Source organism: Polyodon spathula, chromosome 21 (assembly GCF_017654505.1).
Source record: "Polyodon spathula isolate WHYD16114869_AA chromosome 21, ASM1765450v1, whole genome shotgun sequence".
NCBI lineage: Eukaryota > Metazoa > Chordata > Actinopteri > Acipenseriformes > Polyodontidae > Polyodon > Polyodon spathula.
The window spans coordinates 735,819-747,500 of record NC_054554.1 but is presented as its reverse complement, the minus strand read 5'-3'; the positions used below and the strand labels follow the sequence as shown (position 1 = coordinate 747,500).

At 38.8% G+C, this 11,682-nt stretch overlaps 1 long non-coding RNA gene across 1 annotated transcript in view; it reads left to right on the top strand.

Moving 5' to 3' along the window:
• The window catches only part of LOC121296374, a 46,626-nt gene extending 43,215 nt beyond the window's left edge, over positions 1–3,411 (top strand). The window contains exons 2-3 of the long non-coding RNA XR_005947056.1: positions 1,000–1,139; positions 3,251–3,411. This is a non-coding gene — a long non-coding RNA (uncharacterized LOC121296374). The remainder of the gene's footprint in view (positions 1–999; positions 1,140–3,250) is intronic.
• Positions 3,412–11,682: the final 8,271 nt, after the last annotated feature.

Here is an 11,682-nt window from a genome sequence, read left to right as displayed (position 1 = left end):
TGCTTACCTGTATTCATCAGAGTTCAAGTCAGCTGTGGTGAGAGGAAAACTTCCCACTGCATGTGTTCCGAGAAATCTGCAGGGTAAAAAACAGACCGCTCCAGCCAAGTGGAGCGACTTCTACAGTATACTGCACAGTTTGATGACTATTACATTAGGTGATTTTGAAGTTGCTTAACTAACCTGATGATAGATAATGCCTAACCATTTATGTATAGGGAGTATAATAGCCTGGTCCCTCTTTCCAGTAATCCTGCAACCTACTGCAGGTATGGGTGTGACTGTGTTGCAGTGTCACTAGCTGTCTCTCACCCAGCTCCTGCATCCCATTCTGCCTTGTGATCTTGATATTCTGTATAACACAGTGCTCACGGCCTAGAAGGAGATGTACAGAACAGGCTTTACATCACAAAATACACAGAAACTGTTAAGTAACCTCATGCATCCACATGCATTGTTTTACAATCACCATTTGTCAGGGTCAATAAAAAATAAAGGACAATACAGTGGGGTCTGGAGTCAGTTCGCAGGCCAAAAACAAAGGTAGGGTTTGTATTCCTGAATATTAAATATGGTTAGCAGTCAATGTTACAACTGGAAATGCTTCTTCAAGAGTCTTAATGTACAAGAGTGTTGAGCATGATTAGTTGAAATTCAGAATGTACTGAAAATATAAGGGACTGTGCCCAGCTGTGCATCAATCAGACATCATATACTCTTTATTATTATTATTATTATTATTATATTATTATTATTATTATTATTATTATTATTATTATTATCATCCTTCATAAAGGCAATGCTAACTCTTAAGCTGGTTGCGTGATAAGAGCTGTTCCGTGGAAGTGCACAATTTGTACTCTGTGCTTCCCAACACCTGTAATTAGTGCTTTCAAAGCTTCAGACCTGGGTGTTTGTTGTTGAAATCAGAGCCACAAAGATGTATTTCATTTTAGTTTTTGTTCCGATGATTTATTGGTCACACCCTCTCACCTACAGATGTCCACCTTTCAAATCGCAGCAGAATCCGCAGAGCATGAAGAGGCATAAACAGAGTGAGTCAGGATAGACCTTGTCAGCATACACCGCTGCCAGTGGATCCAGACCCAGCAGCCCAGCACCCCCCCACCCCCTTTCCGGTGAGTGCATTCTTAACAGTCACTCTCTACCCGCAGGCTATTGCACCAAGCTCTCTACTGGCAGCAAAACACAGTCAGTTCAGCTCAAGTAAGATTCTACACAATCACTGCTTGAATGTAGGTGATGAGTGGAACCCCAGTCCCCAGAGTGGCTGACCTGTACAGAACGTTAATGATGGATCACCTGAAACAACTGGGCCATCTCTGGAAAGCTTGGGCTAGCGAGGATCCAAGAGTTGTTTGTTCATTTCTGTTCAGCTCAACATGTATAAATGTAAAAATGTAAACATAACAAAAGGAAATGCACTGAGTAAATAAACTTCTGACAATTGAAGTGAAAAAAGAGTCACATAAATCCACCCCCCCCCCCCCCCCACACACACACACACACACACACACACACACACTCAGGGTATCGGGACGACCAAGTGCAGCAAGGCTACTGGAAACTAAACGTACAGCAGCAGCTGAGTCCTGCTGCAGAAACGTGTTAAGCAGGACTGCGTGAGCACTGACAGAATCGCAGCCTGTGGGGGGTTTGTCTCATGGTTACACAAGGGTTATCCACTTCGCTCAGCACTGTCACTTGCCACTAGACATGCTTTTAATGTATAAAGTAAAAAAAAAAAAAAGAATCCAGCAAACAAACATTTTGAATTGAGCTTTACGTTTCTCTACCTGGCTTGTATGAGTTTCTTAAAAATTCTACTTATGGCTGGTTTCACAGACCCTGATTAGCACTAGTCTTGGACTACCGAGTGTTAATTTAGGTAAGCTAATCTGGATTTGTGAAACCAGCCATTAGTGTTTTGAAGTTATCGATGGTAAGCATGGATGACCGCTTGGTTCATGCGGCTGATCGTTCCGGTTTTATTGGCTTTACATTTGAAATTCAGTTGCTCACTTCAGCTACTCCATTCACACAGCTGAAGTCAGCATAGTCAACTGTTGGTTAAAACACCACTAGAGTTCAAATACAATGAATACAGCTGGAATAAAAAGGCACCTGCGGGACCCCTTGAAATGTTAGAGCAAGGCAACAGATTGCCACTCCTGCGTGACAAACAACGTGAAAATGTTTTTTTCTTGTCGCGTTTGTCCAGCACATGTGTACCGGGCAGCATGGCTTGTGATCCCCCAGATTTATCACCAGGGAAGGTAAGCAGCTGCAGAGTGAGGGAGACTTATCAGCAATGTACAGCTGGCTCAAATTAGCAGGGTTTTCTATATATGCATGTAAAAAACATGGAAAGACAAAGGGTGTTCAGTTTCGATGACTGATGGATAACTTCCACATCAATCTGTGGGCCTCCAGGCACTAATGGGGTTGTTCCTCCCCATCATCCCTTAATAATCCTCAGTTTCTCAGAAGAGTGGAATATGTGCAACGCAGTAGTAACAGCACGGTAGAGGGGTGTGTAGAATATGTGTTGAGAAGTGTGGAGATGAGCAATCAGGATGCCCTGTTCACAAGACGATGACTGTTGTTAAAGGAACATTTGTTTAATGAGTACTATTCGAATGTTTGATACAACCTTTTGAGCCTGAAAAACTTTTTTTTGTAAAAAATTTTGTCAGAAACCCTTTCCCAGTCAATACAAGTTCATATATATATATATATATATATATATATATATATATATATATATATATATATATATTATATATATATAATATATATATATATATATATATATATATATATATATATATATATATATAGATATATATATATATATATATATAGATAGATACATATATACATTATACATAATATATATATGACATTTCCTTTACTGTGCTGGTAATTCAGATTTTCTGTTGCAAAATGCAGTATGCTCCACTAATATACCGCAATTGCAGTTGATCCTGTCAATTTCTTTATGCCTCAAAAATGAACTTCCTTCTGTAAACACTATGGCAAACCATATACTTGCCTACGTGGCTGCAAGTATTCATACATACAAATGTTACTTTAATACAATATTCTACAGGACACCTTGGCTACTGCTATCCAGTAAATGTGATTTGATGGTATCAGGGTTGGTCTGACTCTGCACTTGGAAAGTGCAGCACACTCTTTACCCCTCATTACTCTGCTCTCCCTCCAGTGCCCTAGTGTTCTGTGCAAGGCTGCTTTCAGTGCTGTGCCTGGAGTAGCTACAATCATCCTCACAGTGACAGCTGCTCAACCACTCTACCATCATTCAGCTCAGTGTGGAGGACTGTGCTTCTTGTTGTACGAAATAGGTTTTCCATAAACTATTGGCAAAACTGCTGAACTGCTTTGTTGAAGATCTCACACACCGATGTTGTGGGAAGACTCAGCTTGCACTGTTTGGTTATGGAATCTGCAAAGTAATGTGTTTATTGAATCTGCAAAGTAATGTGTTTATTGAATCTGCAAAGTAATGTGTTTAGGAATCTGCAAAGTAATGTGTTTATTGAATCTGCAAAGTAATGTGTTTAGGAATCTGCAAAGTAATGTGTTTATTGAATCTGCAAAGTAATGTGTTTATTGAATCTGCAAAGTAATGTGTTTATTGAATCTGCAAAGTAATGTGTTTAGGAATCTGCAAAGTAATGTGTTTAGGAATCTGCAAAGTAATGTGTTTATTGAATCTGCAAAGTAATGTGTTTATTATGGAATCTGCAAAGTAATGTGTTTATTATGGAATCTGCAAAGTAATGTGTTTATTATGGAATCTGCAAAGTAATGTGTTTATTATGGAATCTGCAAAGTAATGTGTTTAGGAATCTGCAAAGTAATGTGTTTATTATGGAATCTGCAAAGTAATGTGTTTATTGAATCTGCTCTGCAGTGCACGTTATGTTTTTTCTGCAGTTTATTTTGATTCTGGAAAAACTCTCTTGCTCTAATCTCAGCAAGGTGTGATACAGCTGGGCAGCATGTTTGCTGGTGTGAAACGTGAAACCAAGAGAGGACCAGACCTCCTCGGAGGAGCTCTGCCAGGCTGTCTGCAGGCATTTCAGGGAGGGATTAGCAACACTGCTGCTGACAATTGGAAGGGGTTACATTTCAGCAGGGTTCACTCATTTAATCTGTTACTGTTCATTTCCGACTGTTTACCTCTGCACAGATCAGATTTATAGTTATATTCTTTATTTAAAAAAATGTAATTATTTATGTACACCCACAAGCACAAGGATTAAGCTACTTCTTTGGAAACACCATCGTTAGAATTCTAGTGTTCATGTGTCAGGGTTAAGCAATACTCTCCACATGTGATCAATATGCATTACAGGATATACACGAATGTATGTTGCAGAGTGTTTGCGTGCTGTGGCAGTACTGGATCGCAGCTGATGTGATAAACCAGCCCTGCCTCAGATTTAGCAGTGCTTGACGGGAGTTAGGAGTGGGAAGGAGAGGAATGCACTGAAATGACAGCAACACTAAAAAAAAAAAAAAAAAAAAAAAAAAAAAAAAAAAAAAAGAGCTTGTTTAAAAAAGGAAGTATTTCTTAAAAAAAAAAAGTATGACTGTAATGTAAAATAATAAGAAAGTTTGTCAGGTTTTTTTTTTTTTTTAAATAAGAAAAAATATAACTACATTTTGGAAAAAAAATGTATCTGTGTTTCTGTGTAATCTGTGTTTCACCTTTGACCTCTGAGCTTGTTTGTTTGTTTGAATAACAGCCTAAGCTTTGCTTTTTGGTTTTTTTAGTTTGTGTTTTACTAGCAGGCCTGTGGTAGGAGGGGATCACAGGCCCAGGCAATCTTTTCTCTTTGAAGTTATTGCGCAGACGTGGTGGCAGGCTGCAGGGACAACATGAATGGGGATTGTTTGTTTCAGGGATGGACTTCATTATTTTTATTTTTTTTTGGAGAGGAAGTGCGATAGTTTCCTCCTGCTGTATCATCTAGATAACAGCGTAATGACAATCTTCCTTTGGTTTAAAGAGACGCTGGTCTTCAAGGATCTAAGCAGTGTCAGGTCTGAATAACTTCATTCATAAAAAAAGTTTTTTTCTTTACTCAGATTATGGTCAAGGTCAGCTATTAAAAAATGCAAGTCAGGACTCCTTCTTACTGATTTAGCAGCTCCAGTATTGAGAGCACACTAACTAAATACTGAAAACCAGAGTAAAACAGTACAAATGAATACACTAAAGATGAATTAAAGATGTATTTATTTTATTTCTAAACTTCTAATTAGGTATACATGTTTTAAGCTATTACAATTTGACTGTCAGTAATAAGAATCTTTGACTCACACATTCTAAACTTTTGATCCTTATTTTTCCAATTTCTTTTGTGAATTTCCCTGCATTTCCAACCAACAATGTCAACACATTTGCATTGTGGATGTAGGAAAGGGTTCACTGGTGATCTGGGTGCTGCCACCTGTCCAGATAATAAGAAAGAGAGATTCACACATTCGGACTGGCGTGTTAATCCTTAGCAAAACTGCACACAATCTATCACTTGCTTAGGCAAAAAAAAAATCTTCTTTAAGCATACTGTAGCTATTGCAGGTATTGTTTCTGTAAAACATGTATGAGGCACCTGAATCACGTGATATGTGTTATAAACTTGATAAAACTGAAATACTGTAGCTTCCTAAAAGCTCAAACACCCGCTGCAGGTGATTTTATAAGTATACTGACATTTTGTTATTTAATTTTATTTTCTGTAGAAAAACTTTTCATTAGCGTCTGAGTTGTGGAGTCCAAATCAATTTACACAGAACAGCTTCCGCGTGTTCCCTCGGTGACTGTTCATTACAGTTACATTTTGAGAACCATCTGGGCTCTTCTTTTCACTTGAGCAGGACCGGGCATGACAAGCACAGATGCTGCTATTGTCATCTGCTCAAAATCTTAATAAGCAGTTAAAATATTTACCAAGGCGTTTTTTTTTTTTTTTTTTCTGGGACAGGGCTGCTGCCCATTTTTTTTCTTTACATTATTATTTATACCTTTTCACAGACAAAAAAAATGGAGATGTCCACTAAATGTGATGGATTGGGCTCATAAATGACCATTATTACCATCCAGCGCCACATGTCAGCTGCCCCTTTTGTGCTAGCTGTGTTTCTAAGCTAAGCAGTGATCCATGCAGGCAGACAGGAGGTTAAGAATGTGCTGCACTGAAAGAAGTCTTGACTTTTCTATGGATGTCTCTCCTGATTAAAAATACAGCTGCAAGGACGAGAGAGAAAGAGAGGGAGAGAGAGGGAGTGAGGCAGGGAGAGAGAAGGAGGGTGGGAGGGAGAGAGAGTGATAGGGAGAGGGAGAGCGAGGGAGTGAGGCAGGGAGAAAGGGAGCAAGAAGGAGAGACAGGGAGGGAGGGAGGAAGGGAGAGGAAGAGAGAGAGTAATAGAGAGAGTGAGAGCGAGGGAATGAGGCAGTGAGAAAGGGAAAGAGAAGGAGAGACAGGGAGGGAGGGAGAGATAGTGAAGAGTGAGAGTGAGAGGGAGAGAGGGAGTATCATCTAGTGAGAGAGAGAGAGAGAGAGAAGTGAGGAGTGAGAGAGTGAGAGAGAGAGTGATAGAGGGAGAGAGAAAGAGCGAAGCAGTGAGAGAGCGAGTGATAGCAAGCATTGCAGCTGCTTTTTGTTTTTGTAAGATCAGAATCAGGAAATACAAAGAAATCAACAGGAGAAGGTGGGGGATGGAAGGAAGGGGCTGAACAAGTGCTTAAGAGTCTGATGAGTGAGGAGGGACTCATTTTGCCATAATCAGGGAGGGTGTTAAAAAATCCTAACTCCATGTACACTTGATTATTATTTTTTTGTTGTTCTTTTTTTTTTTTTTTTTTTTTTTTTTTTTTTTTTTTTTTTTTTTTTTTTTGCCTGTTAGACGTCACATAATAAAATGACCAAAAGTAGTTAATATAACTGGAGATAAGCATTCCGGTACAGTGAGTCATCAGTCAACACGCAGCCACATGGAGCCCCTGTGAGAGAGAGAGCGCTGATGAGCAAATAGTGCTTTCCATGTGGTCCCCATTAATTACGCAGCAATCCTTTCATGGTAATCACTGATAAAGCCCACTTGTTTGAAGGTTTGTGTTGTGCTCATGGGGAAGTTAGGGTAGAGCTCTGCAAACAGAACCCTTCTCACACATGCAGAGATGGGGTGGTAAAGAAGAGAAGGAAACAAAATCAATGATGTCATGAGGAATCCTCTTCATGTAACTAGCTCTGAAAAAAAGAAACATGTCCAATAAAAATAGACATAATATACCATTTGGGTTAAGTATCCAGATCAGTTTATATGGATGATTGTACTGCCTTAGATATACATGCCCTATACAGTTATATGCATTGCAGAGATTTATTTTGGTTTACCTGCTACTCATTTAGCAAACACCTGTGACAGAAAAACTGAGTATAGTTTACAATGTATTGCATCTCTAAAAGCAAAGTAAAAGGTCTCAGATTTTCATTTGAAAAGTAACCCTAGATAAGTACCCTAGATTTTCCATACGTGAGGCGTTGTTCCAAACCATTTTCCATAGAGTCTAAACGCTAGCGAATTGTCCTTCTTCTTCCAAGGTCTACTTAACAGGGTCTTTCACTTCGTAGTTATTTTTTTTTTTTCTTCTTCTTCTTCTTCTTCTTCTTGAACCAGTTTGTATCCTACTCTGTAGATAGATATTCAATGTATTGTTCTCGCATGATGTCTTTCAGTGCACTGTTTACAGCGATATAATGCACTGTTTCACAGCGGATATAGCTTCATCTAAAGATGCCCCCCCCCCCTCGGTCTGCCCCATGAAAACCACATTTCCAAATCATCAAAGCATTACTGCCTGTTGGAGTGGGGGTGGGGGGGGGGGAGGGGTGGGGGGGGGGGGGGGTCAACATGCACACAAACTGGTGCCTGTAAAACTCCATTTGTATGTTGTGCAGTTGCTCTGTTCAGACCTCCTACCCTGTTCCTTCTTTTTTTTTCATTGCACAGCCAGTTTGTTTTATTTATCTGACAGGGATTTTGTGTATTGTTCCAGGTTATCAGCACTCTCCTGCAGATCACATTACAGTCTGTGTGAGGATTTGACCCATCACAGGGGTCATCCTAAATCAGACTCTTAGCATTACAGACGTGATAAATAGGTACAGCTTAGAGGGATATTATTTCCAGCGCAACACTCTGTACCGTCCTATCCACATGCTGCTTTCCACCAGAGCCGGACCTGTGAGGTATGGTAAAGCATTGCAAAGTAAAAACGTAATGAAAATATGGTTAAGCTCTAATAATCATGATTAATCAATGATATGCATGATAAAAGATTGTAACACATTAAATGTATTTTATGAGTATATTATGACATTATTGAATGCTTTGAGTGGCTGTTTCTTCTTATTTTAACACGCAAGAAAACTATAGTTTCCCTTTGACTTTAATAGAACCTGTTACTTTTATTCCCTGGGGAACAGAGTAACCTTTTCAAATGTTCTTCTGACTGCATGTGGCACACAGTGATTAACAGGACAGGCCACTAAACTGGCCACCTCAAAATATTGAATACATTAATTAGTCACAATTCCTCTGAGGTCAAAGGTCAAACTTAAACAATGATTACTAAAATATATCCTAAAAGATATGTATTCTAGGAGTAATTTAAAATAATGTCCAAACAATGTTTGTGTGGTGTGTAGTATACACATACTATATATAGATATATATATATATATATATATATATATATATATATATATATATATATATATATATAGAGAGAGAGAGAGAGAGAGAGAGAGGAGAGAGAGAGAGAAGAGAGAGAGGAGAGGAGGGGGGGGGGGGGGGGGAGGGGGGGGAGGGGGGAGTCTCGTCGCAACCACCTCTACTAACATAGCTGGTGGAGGATGATTGTAAATATTTTTCGCAGAGACAGATTTGTAAAAAGTGCCTAAAAACCACAAATTGTGTGTGTTGTCGAGTGATTGAAAACAAGACATTTTGTGCTTGAAAGGGGTCTCGGGGTGCACAGGAGTCATTTATGGGTCAAAGGTCCAGTATAATCTTCTAGAGGAATATACCATTTTGACCTAAGAGATACCTGTCCCACCTGCACAAATATTTTATTGAGCAAGTTGTCCCACAAGCATAGTCACAAATTCAACACATTTTGGGTACAACAGACATTTTAGGACAAGCTTCATGTAAAAACAAAAATTTGAATTACGGGGCAAATATATACATTTAGGCACAGGGCTAGAGTCATCAAAAAAGAAATGCCAATGTTCACCAAACTACTGAAAAAGTATAGGAAGCTGCTTAAATGTGTATTTATCATTGTTTAACAAGGTTTGCCGTGTTTTGATCATTTTTATTTTCCATACCTCGCTGTGCTTTACAATGCTTACATGTGCTTTTTCCATGCTTTTACTGTATTTTGTTACACTTTGCTATGGCTTTACAATGGTAACCCTTTATAAGGGTTTAAAAGGGGTATATGCAGTCATTACCTTTCCACATTCAAGGGGAGGGAGGCGACACATCTGAGCTTTTAATGGGATTCTAGCAATCAAGATGGCACAATACTATTCAAGTGAATCAAGTTCAAGAAGATTAGTTCAAGCCGGAGAGCCCTGTCATCGGTGGATATCAAAAACACCACACAGTTTAATTGGATCAAAATGTCATTTCAGTGGTTTTGACCTGGTTCAGAGTTTCTCTTTCTTTAAAGTTCATGACCTCTGATGATATAAGAGACATCACATCAAGGAAATACTGGTTCCTTTATATAATCTTAATCTGCTTCATACAGCACTGTACACGTGCATTTCTTTATATAATCCCAATCTGCTTCACACAGCACTGTACACGTGCATTTCTTTATATAATCGCAATCTGCTTCATACAGCACTGTACACGTGCATTTCTTTATATAATCCCAATCTGCTTCACACAGCACTGTACATGTACATTTCTTTATATAATCCCAATCTGCTTCATACAGCACTGTACATGTACATTTCTTTATATAATCGCAATCTGCTTCATAGAGCAATGTACAGGCATGTTTCTTTTTTTTTGTACTCATTAAAGTTATTAATACCAAACATTACGTCACAGTCTGTTCTGCTAATTACTATTGTGGATGGACAAAGTTATTAGCCATTGAGAATTGTCCAGACTGTTCAGCACTGTTCTTCTCTGCATAAAAAAAAAAAAAAAAAAACATATGAAAAGGTGGACCTGCGTAAATTAATCATGGATTTTCAGTTTTACACAGTGAACTTTGACCCCTTTCTCTTGTCCCAATTCTGGCCAATTATTAGATGAAATGACGGATTTGATCTCCTTTCAAGTTGTGTTATAAAAGGGCCTCTTTTCTCTGTCCCCTAGCCGCAATCGGCTGACAGAAAGAGGCTAGTGCTTTCATTATGATTGATTCAGCATTGAAGAGAAATAAAGTGATTATTCCCAGAATTCCCCACATTGGCAGAAGACCCCTTGACCTATCTCAAGCCGCACAGCAAATAAAATCCATAAGAAGATTTAGAGGAAGAATGACCAGTGGCCGACACTTAGCTATCCGGGTTTGCATCACAAACATAGCTGGGCACACTGTAAAGGCAAGGCTCTCTCATTATAACCATCTTTTCATCTGTTTCATTATACACAAGAAATGCAGAGGTGTAAAAAAAAAAAATGCAAATCAGACGAAAAAATATGAAATAGAAACTAATTATAATGTTTCATTGATGAGACAGTTTTCCAAATACATGTGTGTATTTTAATATACTTTCTCATTTTGGAGATGGTTGTGTGGACCTTATAAAGAACCATATACTAAATTACTAATACTGCCCAACATTCTGCACCAGTACCATTAGTAGGATATTCCACACCCCCTGCATGTATAACTTATAAACATGTTGCACAATAGAATGGAAATATTAATATGGTACCATAGAACAAGTTTCAAACTGCAGTAGCAATATTTGTTTGGTCAATAAGTTTAATGTAATCTTGTTTTACTGTAAATAGTACCCCACATGGAAACACCAATATATGGTGAAAGTATGATATGTCAAACATTCTGCTGTAAATTCAGTCTTATATACTCCTGAGGCACGAAAGCCAGTTTCATGTGGGATTATTTTACTCTAACATGAATTGTATTACTGCTGCAAATCTCTTACCAGCACTTGCTTGTTATAAAATAAACTAAAACAAGTCGATCATAGATGCCAGAAGCTGTTCAGCAAACACTTCCCAGAAGTGGTCTGGTCTAGAAGGACAATCTGACAAATACTAATTAGCTATGTACACAGGGCAGGGAGAGTTGGAGGTGAATTCCCCCACCTTCAGTCTGCCATCAGTGTGCCATTCTTTACAAGCCACTGAGATAATCACAACTTTTATAACTCTTAAAAAATGGCATTTTTCAGTTTGAAGAAGTAAAGAAAACCCCTGCTGGTGCCAGTGTGAACTGGGCTTAGCGGATCAACAGCACCAGAATATGAGCGCCTAATGAAGGCAAGAGGCTCCGACGACTGCACACTGCATGAGCACGGTACAGAAAAGGCATGGTACAGAAACAGGCACCTCTACAGAAACAGA